At 43.2% G+C, this 24,359-nt stretch overlaps 1 protein-coding gene and 1 pseudogene across 2 annotated transcripts in view; both read left to right on the top strand.

Annotated features, from left to right (window-relative positions):
- Window positions 1-24,359, top strand: part of LOC140203162 (ras-related protein Rab-26-like) — a 486,870-nt gene that overhangs the window by 184,205 nt on the left and 278,306 nt on the right. The gene's annotated exons all lie outside the window — the stretch shown is intronic.
- On the top strand, window positions 17,216-20,064 carry LOC140203161 (elongation factor 1-alpha 1-like; annotated as a pseudogene).

Genomic DNA, 24,359 nt, shown 5'->3' with positions numbered 1-24,359 from the left:
TAGGTAGTCTCCAGCCCCTTGGTATGAACATAGAATTCTCCAACTTCCGGTAATTCCCTCCCCCTCCCTTCCTCTATCCCTATGTCACTCTGCCCCCTCCTTCAGCTGCCTATCACCTCCCCCATGGTTCTGCCTCCTACTTCTACTACCCATTGTTTTCCTGCCTATGACGTCCCTGCTTCCCCTCCCCCACCCCTTTGTCTTTCAAATTTCTAGTCTTTCAATTGAACATACAAGCATTCTTCAAATCCTTCCCCCTCCTTCTTTGTTCAGTCCTGACGAAGGGTTCCGGCCCGAAACGTCGATTCATCGTTTCCACTGATGCTGCCCGACCTGCTGAGTTCCTCTAGCGTGATGTGAGTGTTGCTTTGATCCCAGCATCTGCAGAATATTTTGTGTTTAGTATTTGGAGAGTAAATGGTTACAATAACAATACTATTTAGAAATGATGTTATTTTTAAATTTTCATTTGTAAGATTAATATTAATAAGTTTTGAATAGGTTTTCTGAAATGCTTGATTTATTTCAATCTGTTTTTGTTACGCTTTTATTATGGTTAGGATTATGAATGCATGTAAGCAAGCAACACACATCAAAGTCGCTGGTGAACGCAGCAGGCCAGGCAGCATCTGTAGGAAGAGGTACAGTGGATGTTTTGGGCCGAGACCCTTCGTTGGGACCATCCCTGGCCACTACCAGTCCTGCTGGAGGGTCGTGATCATGCTCTGCCTTCCCTGACGCTGCCTGGCCTGCTGCGTTCACCAGCAACTTTTATGTGTGTTGCTTGAAATTCCAGCATCTGCAGATTTCCTCGTGTTTGCATGTAAGTAAGCAAACAGGATTCATTTTTCTTTAAAATGTCCATAATTATTGTTACTGATTCATTAATCAACAATGATCTCTACTCAAAATTACCATGGTGTGTGAGAGGATTTTTTAGAAGGTTATCACCATTTTGGGCACATGCTCCATAAAGGTTTGCCACCCCGGTCTAGGGAATATTTTGAGTTCTATTGATCAGGGCAATTGAAGTATATTACATCACCTTCTAACTCCAGCATTGTGTTGGCTGGGGGGAGTGGAAATAAGCTTTGGAGATAGAGTTGGGAGATGAGCCAACAGATAACCAGGAGCATCATTTATTGTCTGGTCCAGCTGGATTTCTGTTTAATGCTTCGATAATGCTCTGGTAAATGGATGAAATGGAAACTTCATGCATCAAAGTCTGATTGTTTTGAACATTTATATTGCTTTTAATATCATTATATGCTTCAGATTACATCCTTGTGCTGTTCTTTTGGTGCATCGCTTCAGAAAGACATTATGTCAATTGGAGAATCATTCTTAAGTTGTGTGATTGAACTCAGTCACAATGTCTTAATAAAAACAAGATAGTAGACCACAGTGGCGATAGCTTGGATTTCCTTTCCTGCAGCAGTGTTGGTTTCTGTTACAAATCCGCAGTGGAAACAAGTTACTTTTCAATGTGCTAGCTTTCACTTAGAATAGTCAGATGCGCTATGAGGGACATGATGGGATGGAAGATAATTGGAACTTGCCTTAGAGATTATTTTCCTTCTGGGTTTTTGTGAGCACAACTTCTGCGAAGTTGAACAACTGAATTCATTTCAGGCATGGACGTGGTTGGCAAGGCCAGAAGTTATTGCTCGTCCCCAAGTGCCCCTGAGAAGGTGGTGGTGAGATGTTACCTTGAAGCACTGTCCCAGTTGCTGAGCAGTGTCCATGATTAAAATGCCTCTGTTGAACTTGGACATTTTCCTTTTCCAATATCTTTATTGATTTCTATATAGAAGAATACAGAGTCCAGAAGAATACATATTACAAAACAAAAGAAAAAATATAATAATACCAGATACAGTATATTGAGTCACATTAACAAACTCCTTACTCTATATTCATATAGATTAGATGAATTCGTATATTAGAATATAAACAATTTTATTTAAAAATAAAGATCTACACCCACTACCAAAGTCGAAGCTGTTTGGGGGGGCGGGGGGGGGGAAGAAAAAAAACTTATCAGATAATAAAATATGCTATTAACCAACTTCTGTACTTTAACAAGAAGTCAAAGATTATGAAAATAATTTAAAAACGGCCTCCACAAATTTTGAAAATCTTGGTTAGTTTCAGAAATTGAACAACGAATCTTTTCTAAATTTAAGCATGCAATAACATCCCGTAACCACTGAGTGTGGTTAGGGAGAACAGCATCCTTCCATTTAAACAAAGGCACCCTCCTAGCCATAAGAGAGATAAAATCCAGAATGTGCAGATCAGATGTCTTCAAAATGATATCTTCCCTTCCAACAATACCAAATAGAGCAGTCAAAGGATTAGGCTTAAAATTTACTTTAAAGAGTACAGAAAAAGTTTGGAATACTTCCTTCCAACATTATCCAAGACTTGGGAACGTCCAAAACATATGAATAAGTGAAGCTTCTCCATTGTTACACCTATCACAGTAGGGAGATATATCCATATAAAAATGAGATAACTTATCCTTTGTCATATAAGCCCTATGAACCAGTTTAAATTGTAGGAGGGAATGACGAGCACATAATGATGAAGTATTAACCAATTTAAAAATCTCATTCCAAGTTTCTTCAGAAATTGAGGTATATAAATCTTTTTCCCAAAGATTTTTGATTTGGTCTAAAGAATCATTTCACATTCCCAACAACTCATCATAAATATTGGGCGATTTTTATCAGTGCACCATAGAAAGCAACCTTTTCAGATGTTTCACAGCCTGGTATGGCAGCTGCTCTACTTGTGACCAAAAGAAACCGCAGAGTTGTAGACAGAGCTGAACATGTTATAGAAATCAGCCTTCCCTCCATGAGCTTTCTCTACATTTCACACCGCCTCGGTAAAGCGGCCAGCATAAGCAAAGATCCCTCCCACCCCTGCAATTCTCTCTCCTCCCCCCTCCCATCAGGCAGAAGATACAAAAGCCTGAAAGCACGTACCACCAGGCTCAAGGACAGCTTCCATCCCACTGCTGAATGATAATTGAACAATTGAATGGTACTCTAGTATGATGAAATGGACTCTTGACCTTCCAAGGAGCTTGTTCCTGTTCTGTGCATTTTCTGTAGCTGTTACACTTCATTCTGCATCCTGTTATTGTGTTACCTTGGACATTACCAGTGCATTACCTCAATGAGCACAAGCTTTTTACTGTACGTCGGTCCACGTGACAATAATAAACCGATTCCAAGTGACTATGCTATGTTCCCATGACAGAGTAGTGTGTGTCTGCTACAGGAAGTTGCAGGGGGATGGCATTCCTAGGTGCCTATTGTCCTTGCTGACAGCTCACAAGTTTGGCAGAAGTTGGGAAATACAATCAAGGAAAGACATGAATTTCAATTGGGCCCATTATCTTTGTGGCTGGAGAGATGGAGGAAATACTTATGAATTTATATGTATCAGGGTATCATATTCTTTGGACACTTACCATCACTTAAAATACATATAACTAAGGTACAGAAGCCTTGGGTCCCACACCACCAAGTTCAGGAACAGTTCTTCCTCTACAGCCATCAGGCTCCTGAACCAGTGTGGATAACTTCATTCACAGTCTTTGGACTCATTTTCAAGGATTCTACAACTCATGTTCACAGTTTTGTTTTTATTTGTACAGTTTGTCTTTTGCACATTGGCTGTTTGTCAGTCTTTGTCTGTGTACAGTTTTCCATAAAATTCTATTGTATTTTTTTTCCTCTAAATGCCTGCAAGAAAATGAATCTTGAGGAAGTAAATGGTAGCATATACACACTTCAATAATAACTTTCCTTTAACTTTGAAGAGAAGAACAAACAAATTTCTGACAAACAAATTAGTACAGCAGCTGTCTTGGTGCAGGAGAAGGCCTTGACCTTGAAAATGTGCCATGAAGCAAAACTAGTTTCGTTTTTCTTTTGGCTATTCTGCGATCTTTGTTTCCGATTTCAGCTCTGTTCAGTATTCCCATCTCTCTGCCAAGATTATTCGAGGAGGATGAAAAGGAATTTCTTTAGCCAGGGGGTGGTGAATCTGTGGAATTCGTTGCCATGGATGGTGGTTGAGGCCAGGTCATTGAGTGTATTTAAAGCAGACGTGATATGTTCTTGATTAATAAGGGCATCATCAAAGGTTACAGAGTAAAGGCAGCAGAATAGGGTTGAGGGGGATAATAAGGAAAACTTAAATTTAAAGGCATCCATTAGTCTTGCGAGATCGTGGAACTGCGCCTGGAAAGTCTTCACTCTCCAGGGCGCAGACCTGGGCAAGGTTGTATGGAAGACCAGCAGTTGCCCATGCTGCAAGTCTCCCTTCTCCACGACACCGATGTTGTCCAAGGGAAGGGCAAGGGCCGATACAGCTTGGCACCAGTGTCGTCGCAGAGCAATGAGTGATTAAGTACCTTGCTCAAGGACACAACACACCTTGCCTCGGCTGGGGCTCGAACTCACAACCTTCAGGTCGCTAGTCCAATGCCTTAACCACTTGGCCACGTGCCCACAAATAAGGAGAAGCTCTTTACAGTATTAATGAGCAGAGGGATCTTGGGGTTCAAGTTCATAGCTCCCCGAAACTGGTTACACAGGTCGATAGGATGGTTAAGAAGGCATATGGAATGCTTGCCTTTTTTAGTTGAGGCATTGAGTTCAAAAGTCAGGAAGTTATTTTGTAGCTTTATAAAACTGTAGTTAGGCTGCATCTGGAGTATTGCATACAGTTCTGGTTGCCTCATTGTAGGAAGGATGTTGAGGCTTTGGAGAGGGTGCAGAAGAGGTTTACCAGGATGTTGTCTAGATTAGAGGACATGTACTATAATGAGAGGTTGGAGAAACTGAGAGTGTTTTTCTCTGGAGCAGTAGAAGCTGAGGGAAGATCTGACAGAGGTTTATAAGATTATGAGAGGCAGAGATAGAGTAGACAAACTGTATCTTTTTACAAGGGTTGAAATGTCTAGTATCAGAGGGAATGCATTTAAGGTAAGGGGATAATTTCAAAGGAGATGTGAGAGGCAAGTTTTTTTATACAGAGAGTGGTGGGTGCCTGGATTGTGCTGGCTGGTGTGGTGGTAGAGACCGATGCATTGAAGACTTTTATGAGATGTTTAGATAGGCAAATGAATATAAGGGAAATGGAAGGATATGGACATTGTGTAGGCAGAAGGGATTAGTTTGGTTGGCCATTTGATTATTAATTTCATTGGTTTGGCATACGGCTGTTACTAAAGGGCTTTTTCCTGTGTGGTACTTTTCTACAGTACTGAGCAAAAGTCATAGACACACACTCTATATCTAGCTAGGATGCCTAAGGTGCTTGCGCAGTACTGCAGTAATTTGGTGGAACTCAGCAGGCCAGGCAGCATCTCTAGGAAAAGGTACATTCGACATTTCGGGCCGAGACCCTTCGTCAGGACTAACTGAAAGAAAAGATAGTAAGAGATTTGAAAGTGGGAAGGGGAGGGGGAGATCCGAAATGATAGGAGAATACAGGAGGGGAGGGATGGATCCCAGAACTGGAGAAGGGGATGGGAAGCCTGGGGAGAGAGAGAAGGGGAGAGGGGAGTCCGGAGGGTGGAGAGCAGGCAAGGAGTAATAGTGAGAGGGACAGAGGGAGAAAAAAGAGAGAGAGAGAAAAAAAGTGGGGGGGGAAATAAAAAAAATATATAAAATAAATAAATAAGGGATGGGGTGTGAAGGGGAGGAAGGGAATTAACGGAAGTTAGAGAAGTCAATATTCATGCCATCAGGTTGGAGGCTACCCAGAGGGGATATAAGGTGTTGTTCCTCCAACCTGAGTGTGGCTTCACCTTGACAGTAGAGGAGGCCGTGGATAGACATGTCAGAATGAGAATGGGACGTGGAATTAAAATGTGTGGCCACTGGGAGATCTTGCTTTCTCTGGCGGACAGAGCGTAGGTGTTCAGCGAAACGGTCTCCCACCCTGTGTCGGGTCTCGCCAATGTATGGAAGGCCGCAGCAGGAGCACCGGACGCAGTATATCACTCCAGCCAACTCACAGGTGAAATGTCGCCTCACCTAGAAGGACTGTCTGGGGCCCTGAATGGTGGTGAGGGAGGAAGTGTAAGGGCATGTGTAGCACTTGTTCTGCTCACAAGGAAAAGTGCTGGGAGGAAGATCGGTGGGAAGGGATGGGGGGGACGAATGGACAAGGGAGTCGCGTAGGGAGCGATCACTGCAGAAAGCAGAAAGGGGGGGAGGGAAAGATGTGCTTAGTGGTGGGATCCCGTTTGAAGTGGCGGAAGTTACGGAGAATTATATGTTGGACCCAGAGGCTGGTGGGGTGGTAGGTTAGGACAAGGGGAACCCTATTCCTAGTGGGGTGGCGGGATGATGGGGTGAGAGCAGATGTGCGTGAAATGGGAGAGATGTGTTTGAGAGCAGAGTTGATGGTGGAGGAAGGGAAGCCTCTTTCTTTAAAAAAGGACGAAGCGTCTGTAAGGACAATACACACCCATGCAATCATCTGTTGGAACTTCCATCTGGCAGACATTATAAGATTTTCTATGCCTGCACTTCTAGACTGAAAAATAGCTTTTTCCCCAGAGCTATAACTGCTCTGAACCGATCGATCAAGCATCATCCATCAATTTGTTACATTGCTACTTTAATACTGGTTTTATGTCTATCATGCATCTGGGTTGTGCTTTTGTACTGCTGGGCATTGCTTGTACTGGCTGGTTACTGGATTTTATTTATTGTTTATTTATTTTATTTGTTGTTTTATAGCATTGAGTATGAGAGTTGCAAACTCATTTTTGCTGTATTGGTGCATGACAAATTGTACTATGCAATGATAATAAAGATATTTCAATTTCAATTTCACTTCACCTGTGAGTCGGCTGGGGTGATATACTGCGTCCGGTGCTCCCGGTGTGGCCTTCTATATATTGGCGAGACCCGACACAGACTGGGAGACCGTTTCGCTGAACACCTACGCTCTGTCCACCAGAGAAAGCAGGATCTCCCAGTGGCCACACATTTTAATTCCACATCCCATTCCCATTCTGACATGTCTATCCACGGCCTCCTCTACTGTAAAGATGAAGCCACACTCAGGTTGGAGGAACAACACCCTATATTCTGTCTGGGTAGCCTCCAACCTGATGGCATGAACATCGACTTCTCTAACTTCCGTTAATGCCCTTCCTCCCCTTCATACCCCATCCCTTATTTATTTATTTTATATATTTTTTATTCCCCCCTTTTTCTCTCTCTCTCTCTTTTTTCTGCCTCTGTCCCTCTCACTATAACTCCTTGCCTGCTCTCCACCCTCCAGGCTCCCCTCCCCCTTCTCTCTCCCCCCAGGCTTCCTGTCCCATGATCCTCTCCCTTCTCCAGCCTCATATCCCTTTCGCCAATCAACTTTCCAGCTCTTGGCTCCATCCCTCCCCCTCCTGTCTTCTCCTATTATTTCGGATCTCCCCCTCCCCTTCCCACTTTCAAATCTCTTACTATCTCTTCTTTCAGTTAGTCCTGACAAAGGGTCTCGGCCCGAAATGTCGACTGTACCTCTTCCTATAGATGCTGCCTGGCCTGCTGCGTTCACCAGCATTTTGTGTGTGTTGCTTGAATTTCCAGCATCTGCAGATTTCCTTGTGTCTGCGTTTTTAAACTGCAGTAATTTAATGTATTGCACTGTATTGCTGTTGCATAAAAAAACAAATTTCATGACGTATGTGAGTGACAATAAACCTAATTCTGATATGGGTCTCTACTGTGGACTGAGAGTGGGAAGGGGACAGGGAGAGGGGAATCATGGTTGGGAAAAGGGGAAGGGAGAGGGGAGGAAACGGGAAGCACCAGAGAGACATTCTGTAATGGTCAATAAATCAATTATTTGGAATCAAGTGACAGTGCCTGGTGTCTCAGGGCTGGGTGTGTATGCACACGTGCACCCTCACCCCACTGCCCACCCCGGCACTCCTCCTCTGCCACCTGTCCCACATCCCTCCTGTGGCGCTCCACCCTCACCATTCCTAACATCCTATGTTCCTGCCAGATTTACAAATTCACTTTCTGCTCCACATTGACAACTGTGCAAATGCCTTAGGCACCCCAGCTATAAATATGTTCCTCAGACTTTTGCACAGTACTATATATTCTATGTTCTATGTTCTAAATCAGCAATGATGGAATACTGAGGCAGACTAAATGGACTGAATGGTCTAATCCTGCTCCTATGTCTTATGGTTTTAACGCTTTCCAACAGCGCTGTTAAACACAGGATATTGATGGTGGGTAACTTTTTCCATACAGGGGATGGTGAATCCCTGGAATGAGCTGCCAGAGGAGGTGGTGAAGGCAGATACAATATAATATTTAAAGGGGTTTGACAGGTACTTGGATAAGAAGTGCAGGAAGGGATATCTGCTTAATACAGACCATGCGGAATTAGCACATGATGGCCAATAGATAGTCTAGTGAGGAGGGTGTGAGGACACCCAGCAGGACTGAAAAAAAACAAGACCTGACAAAGGGCGGATGAGCTCCTTGTGAGCCAACAGCCATCTTCCGTGGAAGAGATTAAAGCCTCACCACGTATCTACGAATCATATGCTATGCACCTAGTTAGAAGAGACATGATGAACTTGGACGTTGCACTGTGTGCCTGGACCTGCCCAAGGCCTCTGCCTAAGGAAGGGCCGAGCTCGAAGAAGCAGCCGCGGCTGAAGGCCGACACGGCCTCGGGGTCAGGTTCGGCGGGGGTGGCGGCGAGCGGTGCCAAGGCAGCCAGCAAGAACAAACTGGAGGAGAGGCTGTACTCGGTGCTGTCGCAAGATCGAAGAAGATGGAGGTGCATAGCTGCCAACCCTGGATTCGGGACGACACCCACTGACTGACTGGCCAATAGATCCATTTCTCTGTGGTCCTATTCTATGAGGAAAGAAAAGAAAATCTGCAGATGCTGGAAATCTAAGCAACACACACCAAGTGCTGGTGGAACTCCACAGGCCAGGCAGCATCTGTGGAAAAAACGTACAGTCGACATTTCGGGCCAAAACCCTCCGGCAGGATGGAGCCGCAGGGACCACAGCGGGGGAGCGGTGAGAGAGAGTTTCACTGAACTCGTGTCGAAGGGAAGATTTAAATTTCTTCAGGCTAGTTATCGCTGGAAGAGACTTCGCAGAGTAGTAATCCAATCACAAACACGAGAAAATCTGTAGATGCTGGAAATCTGAGCAACACACACACACACAATGCTGACTAAAATAAGCCTAACTTCTCCAGTCCTGCCGAAGGGTTTTGGTCTGAAACACCGACTGTACCTTTTTCATTAGATGCTGCCTGGCCTGCTGAGTTCCTCCAGCATTTTGTGTGTGTTATTCTATGAAAAGTTGTTTTCTCTGCACAAATATAAACTGAAGGGAGGTCTGACAGAAGATTGTGAGAGCTATAGATAGACTGCTGGTATCTTTCTCCCCATGGTTGAAATATCTAATACTATAAGCCATGCGTTTAAGCTGAAAAGGGGAAAGTTTTAATATCTAATACTAGAGGCCATATTTTAACGTCTAACACTAGAGGCCATGCCTTTAAGGTGAGGGGGGGGAAGTTCATTTCAGGGGTAAAGGGAGATTCACAGGTCCAGTGTTTTTCTACAGAGTGGAGAGTGCCTGGAATGTGCTGCCAGAGGTGCTGGTGGAGGCAAATACAGTAAAGGTGTTTGAGAGCCTCTTAGATTGGTACACAGGTATGCAGAGAATGGAGGGATAGGAAGCATGCACAGCCAGGAGCGATTAGATATCATCAGTCTGATTAGTTCAGTGCATGGTAGTGTAGTGTTTAGCATAGTACTATTACAGTGCCTGTGACCAGAGTTCAATTCCCACCACCGCTGTCTTTAAGGAATTTATACATTCTCCCCGTGACCGTACAGCTTTCCTCTGGGTACTCCAGTTTTCTCCCACGTAACAAAGTTGTACCGGTCGGTAGGTCAGTTGGTCACATTGGCGCAGTTGGGTGGTGGGAGCTCATTGGGCCGAAATGGGCTGAAACCATATGCTGTATCTCGAAATAAGCCACACTATTGTGGACCGAAGGGCCTGTTTATGTGCTGTCTGTACCTGTTCTCTGATGAGGTGTACCGTACCCACTTGACTTGGATGTGCCCCAAAACAGGCTAAACCGGGAAACTTACTGCTGAGTGCGTTTCCTGTTGATGTCGACGATGTATTTAGTAACACGATGCACAGGAGCCGATGAATATGCAAAGAAGGACTCTCATAGGAGATGTTTTCTTTAATTTATTCTGCTTGCCTAATTTGAGCGTGTTTGAAGTATTCTTCAGTGTATCATGACGGACATACTCCTGGCTTCTCAGCTAATCCACGTTAGTGAAGTTCAAGGACACTTGGAGTGTTTTGTTGACGAGCAACAGAGAAGGACTAAACAGGCCGCACTCGTGTCCGTTATTTAACATCAAAGCTTTAAGGAGGCCATTGTCACATGCAGTTTGGGACTGATCCTGTTCTGCAATAGTCATACAATACCAAAAAAGGCCCTTCAGCCCAATTGGCTGCTGCTGACTTAGATGCCCATTGGACCCCATCCCTCTATATCTTTCCTATGCCTGTACCTGTCTGAGTTTCTTTTCAATGTTGTTATTGTACCTGCCCGAACCATTTTTAAATATCAAAATAAACTTTATTAATAATCAAAAGTACTTTACTTGTGATAGATGTCACTCTGAGGTGGCTTCTTTAACTCATATGTTTTGGTCCTGTCCTCTTTTGGAAAAATAATGGAAAGATATTTTTGATATTATTTCAACAGTTCTGTGTTTTGATTTAAAACCCCATCCTATTACGGCAATTTTTGGATTGTCAATGGTAGATCATAGATCTTTGTCTTCTTCAGCCTGTCGGATGATTGCATTTGTTACTTTAATGGCTAGAAGACCTATTTTGTTGAACTGGAAGGAAACCAATCCTCCTACTACATTCCAATGGTTTTCTCAAACTATATTAAGTTTAAATTTAGAAAAAATTAGGAGTGATAGTTTTGACCCTTCGGTTAAATTTGGAGAAACCTGGAAACCTTTTTTGCAACATTTTCATATGATGTAATCTGACCTTTCCAAATCTTTTTTTTCTAACTTAAATTATATGAATAGAGGAGCGGAGTTGACGACATTACTGAACGTGTTTGATTCAAGATATTGGTCTAGCCCTGTTCTGTATCGTTTTTTGTTTTTTTTCTTTTTCCTTTGGGGATTTTTCTTTGTTTATATATATATATATTTTTTTTTACTTTTTATTTCTTTTTTTATGACTAATTTCATTATGAGTTTGGAACTCTATTATACCTATGTTACTTAAAATCCTTTTTGTATATGCTGATTAAGATTATTCCAATCTCTTTGTACCAACTTTGTTATTCAGTTTATAATTTTGAAAATGAATAAAAAAATTTAAAAAGAAAGAATAATCAAAAGTACTTACAAGAATAAAATCTGCAAAGGTTTTTTGTTCTTACATTTATAGTCACTGTGTTCTATTATTTTCCTTAAAACCAGTAGGACTGTTAACACTCATGTTGGTTCACAACTACAGTAATTGAAGACTTTCAAACCCAACCATGGCCCCTCCCTGTCCAGTAGCTGAAGGACCCTATACTCTAGTCCTTCCCCACCAAGCCCTTGCAGTGGCTACACCAAGCTTCCCTCAGCACGTGCTCCTGCAGTCTGAGATATGCCAATTGACAGCATTCCTCTACGGCAGGGTTCTCAACCCCGGGTCTAAGGACCTATCAGTTACCGGCAGAGGTCTATGTCGGAAAAAGGTTGGGAACTCTGCTCCATGGACATCTGAATGGGCTAGCAAGCCAACAAGGTTTGGGCAGACCAAAGGACTTCTTTCACCCAGTTGATGGCCTTCCAAGAGCACTTGAGGTCTGGCTCTGAGTGAGACACTTAAGAACAGCGTGAAAACCAGAGAGTCCTCTGCCATGCAGCTGCTCAACATGAACCGTGACAAAGGCCCTTGCATCTTTCTCCACACCCTCTTCACAAACCCACCGTCTGCTAAGAGGCAAACATTCATCTGGCAGCTCAATCCCTGACAGATGACCCCCTCCCATGTGAAAAGGTTGACCCTCAGGTTTGTACTAAACTTCTCCCCTCTCACCTTCAACCTATCGCTTCTGGGTATTACACAGTTATGTGAAGGGCATCTGTTAATTCTTTATCCGAAATTGTTGGATAGTCCCAAATCTGGATGTTTGTAATGAACCTGGCAGAGAGGAAAGGTGCAGTTTTACGGCATTCTTTGAGGTTATTGGGAAAGTGCTCTCTGCACGATTGAGGTGACAGAGAAGAACAAAAAAACCCTGCAATTAGAAGCCAGTTTGAATCCCTCCAGCTCTTCGACTTTTGCAAAATGCTTCTCTGTGATGGAGTTCAGAGCTTCTTAAGTAATTAATTTGTTTGTTTGTTTGTTTATCTACTTATTGAGATACTGAACAGAACAGGCCCTTTTCCGGTCCTTCGAGCCACACTGCCCAACAATCCTCCGATTTAATCCTGGTCTAATCATGGGACAATTCACGCTGACCAATTAACCTATCAGAATCAGAATCAGAATCAGGTTTATTATCACCGGCATGTGACATCAAATTTGTTAACTTAGCAGCAGCAGTTCAATGCAATACATAATCTAACAGAGCGAAAAAGTTAATAGTAATAAATAAAATTAAAAAATAATAATTAATAAACAAGTAAATCAATTATGTATATTGAATAGATTTTTTAAAAGTGCAAAAACAGAAATACTGTATATTTAAAAAAAAGTGAAGTAGTGTCCAAGGATTCAATGTCCATTTAGGAATTGGATGGCAGAGGGGAAGAAGCTGTTCCTGAATCGCTGAGTGTGTGCCTTCAGGCTTCTGTATCTCCTAGCTGATGGTAACAGTGAGAAAAGGCCATGCCCTGGGTGCTGGAGGTCCTTAATAATGGATGCTGCCTTTCTGAGACACCGCTCTCTGAAGATATCCTGGGTACTTTGTAGGCTAGTACCTAAGGTGGAGCTGACTAGATTTACAACCCTCTGCAGCTTCTTTCAGTCTTGTGCAGTAGCCCCTCCATACCAGACAGTGATGCAGCCTGCCAGAATGCTCTCCACAGTACAACTATAGAAGTTTTTGAGTGTATTTGTTGACATGCCAAATCTCTTCAAACTCCTAATGAAGTATAGCCACTGTCTTGCCTTCTTTATGACTACATCAATATGTTGGGACCAGGTTAGATCCTCAGAGATCTTGACACCCAGGAACTTGAACCTGCTCACTCTCTCCACTTCTGATCCCTCTATGAGGATTGGTATGTGTTTCTTTGACATACCCTTCCTGAAGTCCACAATCAGCTCTTTCGTCTTACTGACGTTGGGTGCCAGGTTGTTGCTGCGGCACCACTCCACTAGCTGGCATATCTCACTCCTGTACGCCCTCTCGTCACCACCTGAGATTCTACCAACAATGGTTGTATCATCAGCAAATTTATGGATGGTATTTGAGCTATGCATAGCCACGCAGTCATGTGTATATAGCGGGTAGAGCAGTGGGCTAAGCACACACCTCTGCGATGCACCAGTGCTGATCGTCAACGAGGAGGATATGTTATTACCAATCCGCACAGATTGTAGTCTTCTGGTTAAGAAGTCGAGGATCAACCAGTACATTGTTGGATTATGGGACAAAACCGGAGCACCCAGATATTCCTATGCAATCACGTACATGCTCCTTACAGGCATCGGTGGGAATTGAACCCAGGTCACTGGTACTGTAAAGCATTGTGCTAACCACTACGCTACCATGCAGTCCCCAACTTGTGACTTTAATGAATCAGAATCAGAATTAGGTTTAATATCACTGACATTTGTCTTTAAATTTGTTGTTTTGTGGCAGCAGTACATTGCAACACTAAAATTATTATAAGTTACAATAAGAAATTACTCAGTGGTAACTTAATTAGGTGCATCTGCTCAATACTGCGAATATCTAATCAGCCAATCAAGTGGCAACAAGTCAGTGCATAAAAGTATGCAGACATGGTCAAGAGGTTCAGTTGTTGTTCAGACCAAACATCAGAATGGGGAAGAAATGTGATCTAAGTTACTTTGACCATGGAATGATTGTTAGTCTAAGATAGGGTGGTTTGAGAATCTCAGAAACTGCTGATCTCCTGGGATGTTCACGCACAACAGTCTCTGCAGTTTACAGAGAATGGTGCAACAACAGACAAAAAAGCATTCAGTGAGTGGCAGTTCTGTGGGCGAAAATGCCTTATTAATGAGAGAGGTCAGAGGAGGATAGCCAGACATCAAATCTTGAAGTGAATGGGCTATAGCAGCAGAACGAACACACACACACACACACACACACACACACACACACACACCTGTACCAAAGTCTCAGGCGTCTGAACTAATATATATATGTTTGTGTGTGCGTGACTGCGCGGAAGACTTTTGCACAGTACTGTAGTAATTTTATGTATTGAACTGCACTGCTGACACAAAAAAAATACTTTATGTTTGCCAAACAATTGATACTAGAACGTACAATCATCACAGCGATATTTGATTCTGTGCTTCCTGCTCCCTGGATTACAAATATTAAATAATAAAAATATTTAAAATAGTAAAAATTAGTAAATATTAAAAATTTAAATTATAAGTCATAGATAGAAAATAGAAACATGGAAAGTAAAGTAGTGCAAAAAAACCGAGAGGCAGGTCTGGATATTTGGAGGGTATGGCCCAGATCCAGGTCAGGATCTGTTCATCAGTCTTATCACAGTTGGAAAGAAGCTGTTCCCAAATCTGGCCGTACGAGTCTTCAAGCTCCTGAGCCTTCTCCCGGAGGGGAGAGGGACGAAAAGTGTGTGGGCTGGGTGGGTCGTGTCCTTGATTATCTTGGCAGCACTGCTCCGACAGCGTGCGGTGTAAGGTGAGTCCAAGGACGTGAGTGATGATAAACCTGATTCTGATATGGGTCTCTATTGTGGACTGAGAGTGGGAAGGGGGCAGAGAGAGGGGAATCATGGTTGGGGAAAAGGGCAAGGAAGAGGGGACGGAGCAGGAAGCACCAGAGAGACATTCTGTACTGATCGATAAACCAATTACTTGGAATTGAATGTGTTTCAGGACTGGATGTGTCTGCACCCACACCACCCCTCTACCCCAGCAATCTTTCTCTGCCACCTGTCCTACACCCCTCCCACAGTGCTACACCTTCACCAATTTCTAAAGTGTTGAGTGTGTGTCTTCAGGCTCCTGTCCTCCTCTCTGATGGTGATAATGTGAAGAGGGCATGTCCTGGGGGATTTGCATTGAAATAATGGGAAGAAAGCCACAAGCAAAAAGAAAGGACGTAGTTGGCTCATTTAGAACTGATATTTGGATACATGAGTTTAAATTGGTTCTGGCAGAACAGGAGGACTCTTAAGTGGAATAGAGGGCAAAAAGAGCTGGCGCCTAAATGGAATCTGATTTAATGGCTGCCATTATCAGCTGTTTGAAATAACATATCTACTTATTCTCCACTCAGTCTTTAAGGGTAAGTAACTATTCAGCCTGTTTATGTACTGTGGCCTGTCCAGTGTTCTACTTGAAGTACTTAAGCTTTATAAGTGTTTAATGGAATCTATATAAAAGCTTTTGAGGTCTTTCACATACAGGATATTTTTCATATATTTTCTTGTTTAGCTTAATGTCTGTTGACAATTTAAAATTATTTTCGCCTTCAAAATTTTTCTTTATTTAAATAAAAGATGTTTCACAACAGAATTTAGCTGGTATGAAGGGTAAAGAGAAACACACACAGAATGCTGGAGGAACTCAGCAGGTCAGGCAACATCTATGGAGAGGAATAAACAGCAGTTTTGATAAAGGCTCCTTCCTCGCCCCCCCCCCACCCCCCCGCCCAACCCTATTCTGGCTTCTGACCCCTTCCTTTCCAGTCCTGGGTCTCAGCCTGAATTTTCAACTGTTTATTCCCCTCCATCGATGCTGTCTGACTTGCTGAGTTCCTCCAGCATTTTGCATGCATTTCTGAAGATTTCCAGCATCTGCAGAATCTCTTGTGTTTATAATTAATGGATCGAAAGCCTACTGTCAGCTCTCTGGGCTTTGAAAGTATTGTATTGCTGTAAAGTCACATCTAATGGACTGTTACGGAATGAGTTCTACTGTGTCTGTCCAGTGTGACTTCAGAACCTTAGTGGGCAGATCATTAACTGCCCCCTGAAATAGCCCAAGGATAAAGAGAACATCAGATTTGTTCCAGCATTAAAGAGACTTAAACGTTTGTGATAGTTCCACTTCAGTCTTTTCTCAAATCTGATGGTCCTTTCAAAATGGCTGATGGGACAGACACAGAGAGGATGGTTCCTGCATTCAGGAGAATTTACGTCCAAGAGGAAACGTATCAGATGAAGAGGTACCTATTTAAGCTGGAGATGAGGAGGTGTTCCTTTTCTTGGGGAGTTGTGAATCATTAGAATTCTCCACCCCAGACAGCTGTTTAAGGCTGAGATGAATTTTTAGGGATTGGGGGAATCGAGGGTCAGAAGTCCAACAGGAGAGTGGAGTTGATGTATGCAATCAGATTCGCCCTGGTGATATTGCATGGCAGGTCAGTTTCAAGGGGATGAACGGCCTGTACTTGTTCCTATTTCATCTTGCTGCCTGGAGCTTTAGATAGGTACATGGATGGGATTGGTATGGAGGGCTGGTGTGGGTCAATGGGTCTTGGCAGAATAATAATTTGGCATGGACTAGATGGGCTGAAGGGACTTTTCTATGCTGTGGTACTCTATGACTCTAAAACATCAGGCCAGATGAATGGAGATGGACAATCAGCGCCTTGAAAACCAATGTTCACTAGAACTGCTGAGAGATCTTGTGAAGATGTGGCTTGAAGTCATATAGTATAGTAATGGGTCCTTGGTTCAAATGGTAATTGGTGACCAAGAAACGCATCTAAGCTAGTAGCATTTGCCTGTGTTTTTCCCATATCGTTTCAAACCTTTCTTATCAATGTAGCATCCAAGTCTCTTTTCAATGGTGTTAATGTACCTGCCTCTACCTCTGGAAGTTATAGGTAAGGAACGTCATAGTCAGTAAGATTTAAGAATTCTGCCTTTTAGTCTCCGGTTCTACCGAAGGGAGGTTTGCAGCTGCATCTGAACGCACTCATTCCAACGTTAAAAAATGGGTAAGGAAAAGACACACATCAACATTGTTGTCATTGGACACGTCCATTCTGGCAAATCTACAATCACAGGTCATATGATCTACAAATGTGGTGGAATTGATAAGAGAACCATCGAAAAATTTGAGAAGGAAGCTGCTGAGATGGGCAAAAGATCCTTCAGGTATGCCTGGGTTTTAGATAAACTGAAGGCTGAACGTGAGCGTGGTATTACCATTGACATCTCTCTTTAGAAGTTTGAAACTTCAAAGTACTACATCACCATCATTGATGCCCCAGGACACAGAGACTTAATCAAGAACATGATTACTGGAACCTCACAGGCTGACTGCGCTGTGCTGATAGTTGCAGCTGGCGTGGGTGAGTTTGAAGCTGGTATCTCAAAGAATGGACAGACTAGGGAACACGCTCTGCTTGCCTACACCTTGGGTGCCAAGCAGCTCATTACTGGTGTCAACAAGATGGACTCCACTGAACCCCCATACAGTGAGGCAAGATACAATGAAATCACGAAAAAAGTCAGCACATACGTCAAGAAGACCAGCTATAACCTAGCAACTGTAGTATTTGTTCCCATCTCTGGTTGGAATGGCGACAATATGCCATTCCAGGAGGGAGGAGAAGATGGCGGCACGACGCAGTGCGCGCGGCTGTTCCAAATGAATATCGTATGTGTAACTAAGGGGGCCATGCACAATCCGGATTTGATGGAGACAGCCGTGAGAGTACGGAGGAACACTTGGAGTAACTTCTGAAATGCCTGCTTCGCTGCTGATGCTACTGTGTGATCGAGAATCTCCGGAGACGAAGGCCCCAAATCCTCGGCTTTGCCTATTGCTTGTTGCCGGGGCCGGGATCAAAGTGCTCAGCAGAGATGGTGCTCAGTGCTCGGTGTCGGGAGGTGGTTGGAGGCTCGGAGTTTTCGGACGGACTCAGAGTCGGACTGTAGTCGGATGCTTCCTGTATGCTGTAGCGGCAAGTTGGCGGCGCTGGAGTTTCACCGTCTGTGTGAGATGATGGGACTTTTGAGAGACTTTGAGATTTTACCATGCCATGGTCTGTTCTTATCAAATTACGGTATTGTTTGCACTGTTGTAACTATATGTTATAATTATGTGGGTTTTGTTAGTTTTTAAGTCGGTATGTCGTGTGTTTTTGTGATATCATTCTGGAAAAACATTGTACCATGCATTACTAAATGACAATAAAAGGGGACTGCGTGTCCTCATAATCTAACATGCTAAAACAAAGTCAGAATATGGGCTGGTTCAAAGGTTGGTCAATTACCAGGAAAAATGAAAACCTCTCTGGTACCACACTGCTTGAAGCCCTCAACAGCATTCAGCCTCCGGAACGCCCAATAAAGAAACCTCTTCATCTCCCTCTCCAGGATGTCTACAAGATTGGTGGCATTGGCACAGTACCAGTCGGTGGGGTTGAGACAGGTGTTCTGAAACCATCCATGTTGGTGCAGTTTGCTCCCAATCCAGTCATCACTGGTGAAATCTGTGGAAATGCACCATGAAGCCCTGCCAGAAGCTCTTTCTGGTGACAACGTTAGTCTTAACGTCAAGAACATCTCTGTTAAGGATGTCCATCGGGGTTATGTTGCTGGTGACAACGAAAATGACCCTCCAATACAAACTAACAACAGGAATTCTGCAGATGCTGGAAATTCAAGCAACACACATCAAAGTTACTGGTGAACGCAGCAGGCCAAGCAGCATCTGTAGGAAGAGGTGCAGTTGACGTTTCAGGCCGAGACCCTTCGAAAGGACTAACTGAAGGAAGAGTGAGTAAGGGATTTGAAAGTTGGAGGGGGAGGGGGAGATCCAAAATGATAGGAGAAGACAGGAGGGGGAGGGATAGAGCCAAGAGCTGGACAGGTGATAGGCAAAAGGGGATACGAGAGGATCATGGGACAGGAGGTCTGGGAAGAAAGACAAGGTGGGGGGGGGGACCCAGAGGATGGGCAAGAGGTATATTCAGAGGGACAGAGGGAGAAAAAGGAGAGTGAGAGAAAGAATGTGTGCATAAAAATGAGTAACAGATGGGATACGAGGGGGAGGTGGGGCCTTAGCGGAAGTTAGAGAAGTCGATGTTCATGCCATCAGGTTGGGCTACCCAGATGGAATATAAGGTGTTGTTCCTCCAACCTGAGTGTGGCTTCATCTTTATAGTAGAGGAGGCCGTGGATAGACATGTTAGAATGGGAATGGGATGTGGAATTAAAATATGTGGCCACTGGGAGATCCTGCTTTCTCCAATACAAACTCCTGATTTTACTGCACAGGTTATTATCCTGAACCATCCTGGTCAGATACCTGCTGGCTATGCCCCAGTACTTGATTGTCATACTGCAAGTTCAGTGAGCTGAAGGAGAAAATTGATTGTCGATCTGGCAAGAAGTTGGAAGATGGCCCCAACTTTGTGAAGTCTGGAGATGCAGCCATTGGTCACATGATGCCAACTAAGCCCATGTGTGTCGAGAGCTTTTCTGAATATCCACCTCTTGGTCCCTTTGCTATCCGTGATATGAGACAGACAGTGGCTGTTGGTGTGATCAAGTCAGTTACTAAGAAAGATATTGCCACAAAAGCCACCAAGGCTGCCAGTAAAGTATTAAACAAGAGGTGAATGTTGCCACTGGCCACCAAGACCCAGCAAACCTTGAGACTTGCACCAAAATGTTTATTCATTACCAGCCAAATATGTATATTAATAAGAGACTGGATATTGACTAAGATGCATCGAAAGAAATTCAGAAGGAAAGGATAAGAAATGATGGATTCTAAATGTAGATTCCAAAGTTAGCAGTGTAATTGCAAATGTCCTTTCACTAATTAGAAGCTGTTTTGGTTGTGTAATGATTTAAAACTAATGAATATACAAAACCAAAAAAAAAAGATTTAAGAATTCTGCCCACGATGAATGTTAAAAATAAACTACACAAAGAGAACGAGACAGCCTCATACCCAATTACAATGTAAGGTGTTGTGTTGACCCAGGGGCTTGATGGGCCAGAAGGACATCTTGCTGTGCTGTACCTCTAAGCAAAATAATGTTTGTCCAAGGTGGGATGGGGGTTGATTTGAAGAGAGATGTGTCATGTGATGGAACCATTTCATGCATTTCTGACACTTACAGATAGAGAATTTGGAGGTTAGGGAAGCTATGGTGGGATTAGATTCGATTATGAGGACACGCAGTCTTCTTTTATTGTCATTTAGTAATGCATGCATTAAGAAATGATACGATGTTCCTCCGGTGTGATATCACAGAAACACAGGACAGACCAAGACTGAAAAACTGACAAAAACCACATAATTATAAGATATAGTTACAACAGTGCAACAATACCATAACTTGATGAAGAACAGGCCATGGGCACAGTAAAAAAGTTCAAAGTCTCTCGAAAGTCCCACATCTCATGCAGACGGGAGAAGGAAGAAAACTCTCCCTGCCATGCCCGACCACAGTCCGACTCTGAGTTGTCCGAAAACTTCGAGCCTCCGACCAGCCCTCTGACACCGAGTACTGAGCGCCATCTCTGCCGAACGCTTCGACCCCAGCCTTGGTTGCCAGCAACAGGCAAAGCCGGGGATTTTGGGGCCTTCCCTCCGGAGATTCTCGATCGCACAGCGGCAGCGAACCAGGCATTTCAGAAGTTTCTCCAGATGTTCCTCTGTTCTTCTCACATCTGTATCCATCAAATCAGAATTGTGCATGGCATCCTACTTACAAATACGATATCATTTCACCGGCGAGCTGCGCGTGCTGCGTCGCGCTGCCATCTTCTCCTCCTGAGATGATAAGGTCGTAAAGAAAGCTTTTGGCACGTTGACCTTCATAAATCAAAGTACTGAGTACAGGAGTTGGGATGTTATGTCATGTATACGATGTTGGTGAGGCCTAATTTGGAATATTGTGCGCAGCTTTGGTCACGTAGCTATAGAAACGATGTAAGTGAGGTTGAAAAAGTACAGAGAAAATAGACAAGGATATTGGCAGAACTGGAGGACCTGAGTTATAAGGAAAGATTGAATGGGTTAGAACTTTATCCCCTAGAATTTAAAAAATTGAAGGGAGATTTGATAGAGGTATACAAAGTTACGAGGGATATGGATACGGTAAATGCAAGCAGGCTTTTTCCACTGAAGTTGGGTGAGACTAGAACTAGAGGTCATGGGTTGAGGGTGAAAAGTTAAATGTTTAAGGAGAACATGAAGGGGAACTTCTTCACTCAGAGGGTGGTGAGAGTGTGGAATGAGCTGCCAGTGCAAGTGGTGGACACCATTTTGATTTCAACATTTAAGAGAAGTTTGGATAAGTACATGGATAGTAGAGGTATGGAGAGCGATGGTCCAGGTGAAGTTCGATGGCACTAGGCAATTTAAATGTTTTGGCATGGACTAGATGGGCTGAAGGGCCTGTTTCTACACTGTAGTTTTCTGTGACTCATTGAGACATCCACTTTATGGCAGTGGTCAAGAAAATGAGCATTTAGGTCAATGGAGAGACAGCTGATCAAGTGGATGGAGACACAGGAGACTGCAGACACTGGGATCTGGTTTGTATGTTGATCAGCTGGACTGCTTTGCCCAAGAAAGCTGAGCAAATTAGCTCCAAATTTTAATGAAGTCAATGATGAAGGATCAGTTTTATCTGCCATATACATTTACATGCATTAGCAATTGGTTGTGGTGTGTTGGACAAGGCACGACATGCAACTGAAAAACAATATTAACAATTAAATCAGATAAAGAATCATACAAAAAGTAAAGCTAGTGGTTAAAGTACAGATATGGATTTATAACAGGATGTATTTACAATGTAAGCAGCATTATAAAATGTGTTCAAAGTACAGTGCAGTGACTGAGATGGGTGTTGGGGGCTGACTAGAATGGTTGAACGGATTAATTGCCTGAGGGAAGAAACTTTGAAGACGGCGTTAAAGTATTTGTTTAATAGCCCTATAGCATTTTCCAGAAGGGAGTTTTTGGAAAAGAAAGTTTGCTGATTGGGTAACGTCCACAATGATTTTTCCTACCCGCTTCTTTGTCTGTGACAGTTCACTGTAGATTACGTATACTGTGAGAGGATGCTGCACCAAACGAGACAGTAACGGCTGATGTGAGGATGATCTTTATGGTGGTAGTGTGAAATTTGTTGGTCTTATGCCCCCTTCAGGATTTGGCACAATTTCTTCCTGATGCAAGTTAAGTTTTCAATTTTGCTGCCTCACTGCAGTTCATTGAAAAGCACAGGGCCTCATTCCAGTAGTGTTGCACCATTAACTTTGAAATTAACTGCTTCAAAGAGGCATTTGCACTCCTATAGAACTTTTCATTAAAAATATCTCTGGGTGAATGAGTTTTATGCCAAAGGTGGTGGAAAATGTGTGACAATTGCTATTGTCAGAGGGTTTATCCTTGTCAGCGATTGTGGAAAGCTCTAAGGATTGTGAAAAGATGAAGTGAAAATGTCATCTTGCTCTGTGCCCACACTGGTTGTTAAAGTAGATTGATAGGCCACCGAGGCTAACTCACAAGATAATTAGTTTTGCATTAAATCATTAGATGACTTGAGATCGCATCTTGATAAGGCAAGAAAGTTTGAGAGTCACGAGAGGTTATTTGGCTAGCAAAGTAAGTTATTTATTTATTTAGAGATACAGGCCTTTTCATTACCAAAGAGTCACACTGCCCAGAAACCCACCTATTTAACCCCTAGCGTAATCCGAGGATAATTTACAGTGACCTATTAACCTACTAACCGGAGTATCCAGAGGAAACCCATGCATCCCATGGTGAGGATGTACAAACTTCTTACGAGCAGTATCATAATTGAACTCTGAACTCCGACGCTCTGAGCTATAATAGAATCGCACTAACCACTACGCTACCATGGCGCCTCAAATACTTCCCTATCTCACTGTGCCAGGGAACTCTTCAAAGTTCAAAGTAAATTTATTATCTAAGTTCATATATGTCACCATATACAACCCTGAGATTCATCTTCTTGCGGGCAATCACAGTAAATGCAGGAAACACATTTGAATCAATGAAAGGCTGCACCCTACAGGACGACGAAGAACCATTGTGCAAAAAACCCAACTAATTGTGGAAATGGGCCGCCTGTCGAGCTCTTGGTCAAGGTGGAGCCTGAGTACACTGCTCCTTCGGTCGACATCTTCTGGCTAGATCATGAAACCAGATATTTCACTTCCTTTATGTCTTTTATGTCTGCTTTTCACCTTGAATGTGATTCTGAAACTGTTGGAGCCTGCGATTTGCAGTTTGGAGATTGTTTGGGTGTTTCGGTACTCTGCAGTCTCCGAGAGGATTCCGGGAAACAGAGGCAGCGTGAGCAAACCTCGTGGTGAGAAGGTTGCGGGGCATGAGCCGATGTTCGACTCCGTTTTGCCAAATAAATCTTCCATTGTCCTCTGATTGAAGCAATGAAAGAGGTTGAAACATCCAGGCAAATGGGGAAGGTGAGCACCAGCTGCCTGCCTTTTATTGCTGGTGAGATTGCTCTGCTGCCAGAGAGGGGAGAAAGCCTGTCGCTGTGCCTGGAGATGGTTACCCAGGTTTTTTGCATTTCGGATATGGACTAGGATGATAAACTTCTTTTTCAGTCTTATAGTTTTTTTAATATTCTGTGTTTTTTGCCCGATCTTCCTTGTTTTTTTTGTGTGTAGGGAGGAGGATTTGAGGGGACAATGTGCCTATTCCATTTTTGTTCATTTTTTATGCTGGAAGGAGGGATTTTGGGGTTAGGTGATCGATTATATTGCCGTTCTTTTCTTCCTTGGTTTCATGGCTATCTGGAGAAGAATTTCAGAGATGTACACGCTGATAAAAATTAACCTTCCAAATACCAAAAGAGAAAAAAAGAAATAATAATAATAATAAATAAACAATAAATATCGAGAACGTAAGCTGAAGAGTTCTTGAAGGTGAATCCACAGTTTGTGGGAACAGTTCAGTGATGGGGCGAGTGAATTTATCCCCTCTGGTTCAAGAGCCTGATGGTTGAGGGGTAATAACTGTTCCTGAACCTGGAGGAACCCAGCATGTCAGGCAGCATCTATGGAAAGGA

Source organism: Mobula birostris, chromosome 9, assembly GCF_030028105.1.
Source record: "Mobula birostris isolate sMobBir1 chromosome 9, sMobBir1.hap1, whole genome shotgun sequence".
Lineage (NCBI taxonomy): Eukaryota > Metazoa > Chordata > Chondrichthyes > Myliobatiformes > Myliobatidae > Mobula > Mobula birostris.
The sequence above is the reverse complement of the archived record's forward strand: the minus strand, read 5'-3'. Positions and strand labels throughout refer to the sequence as shown.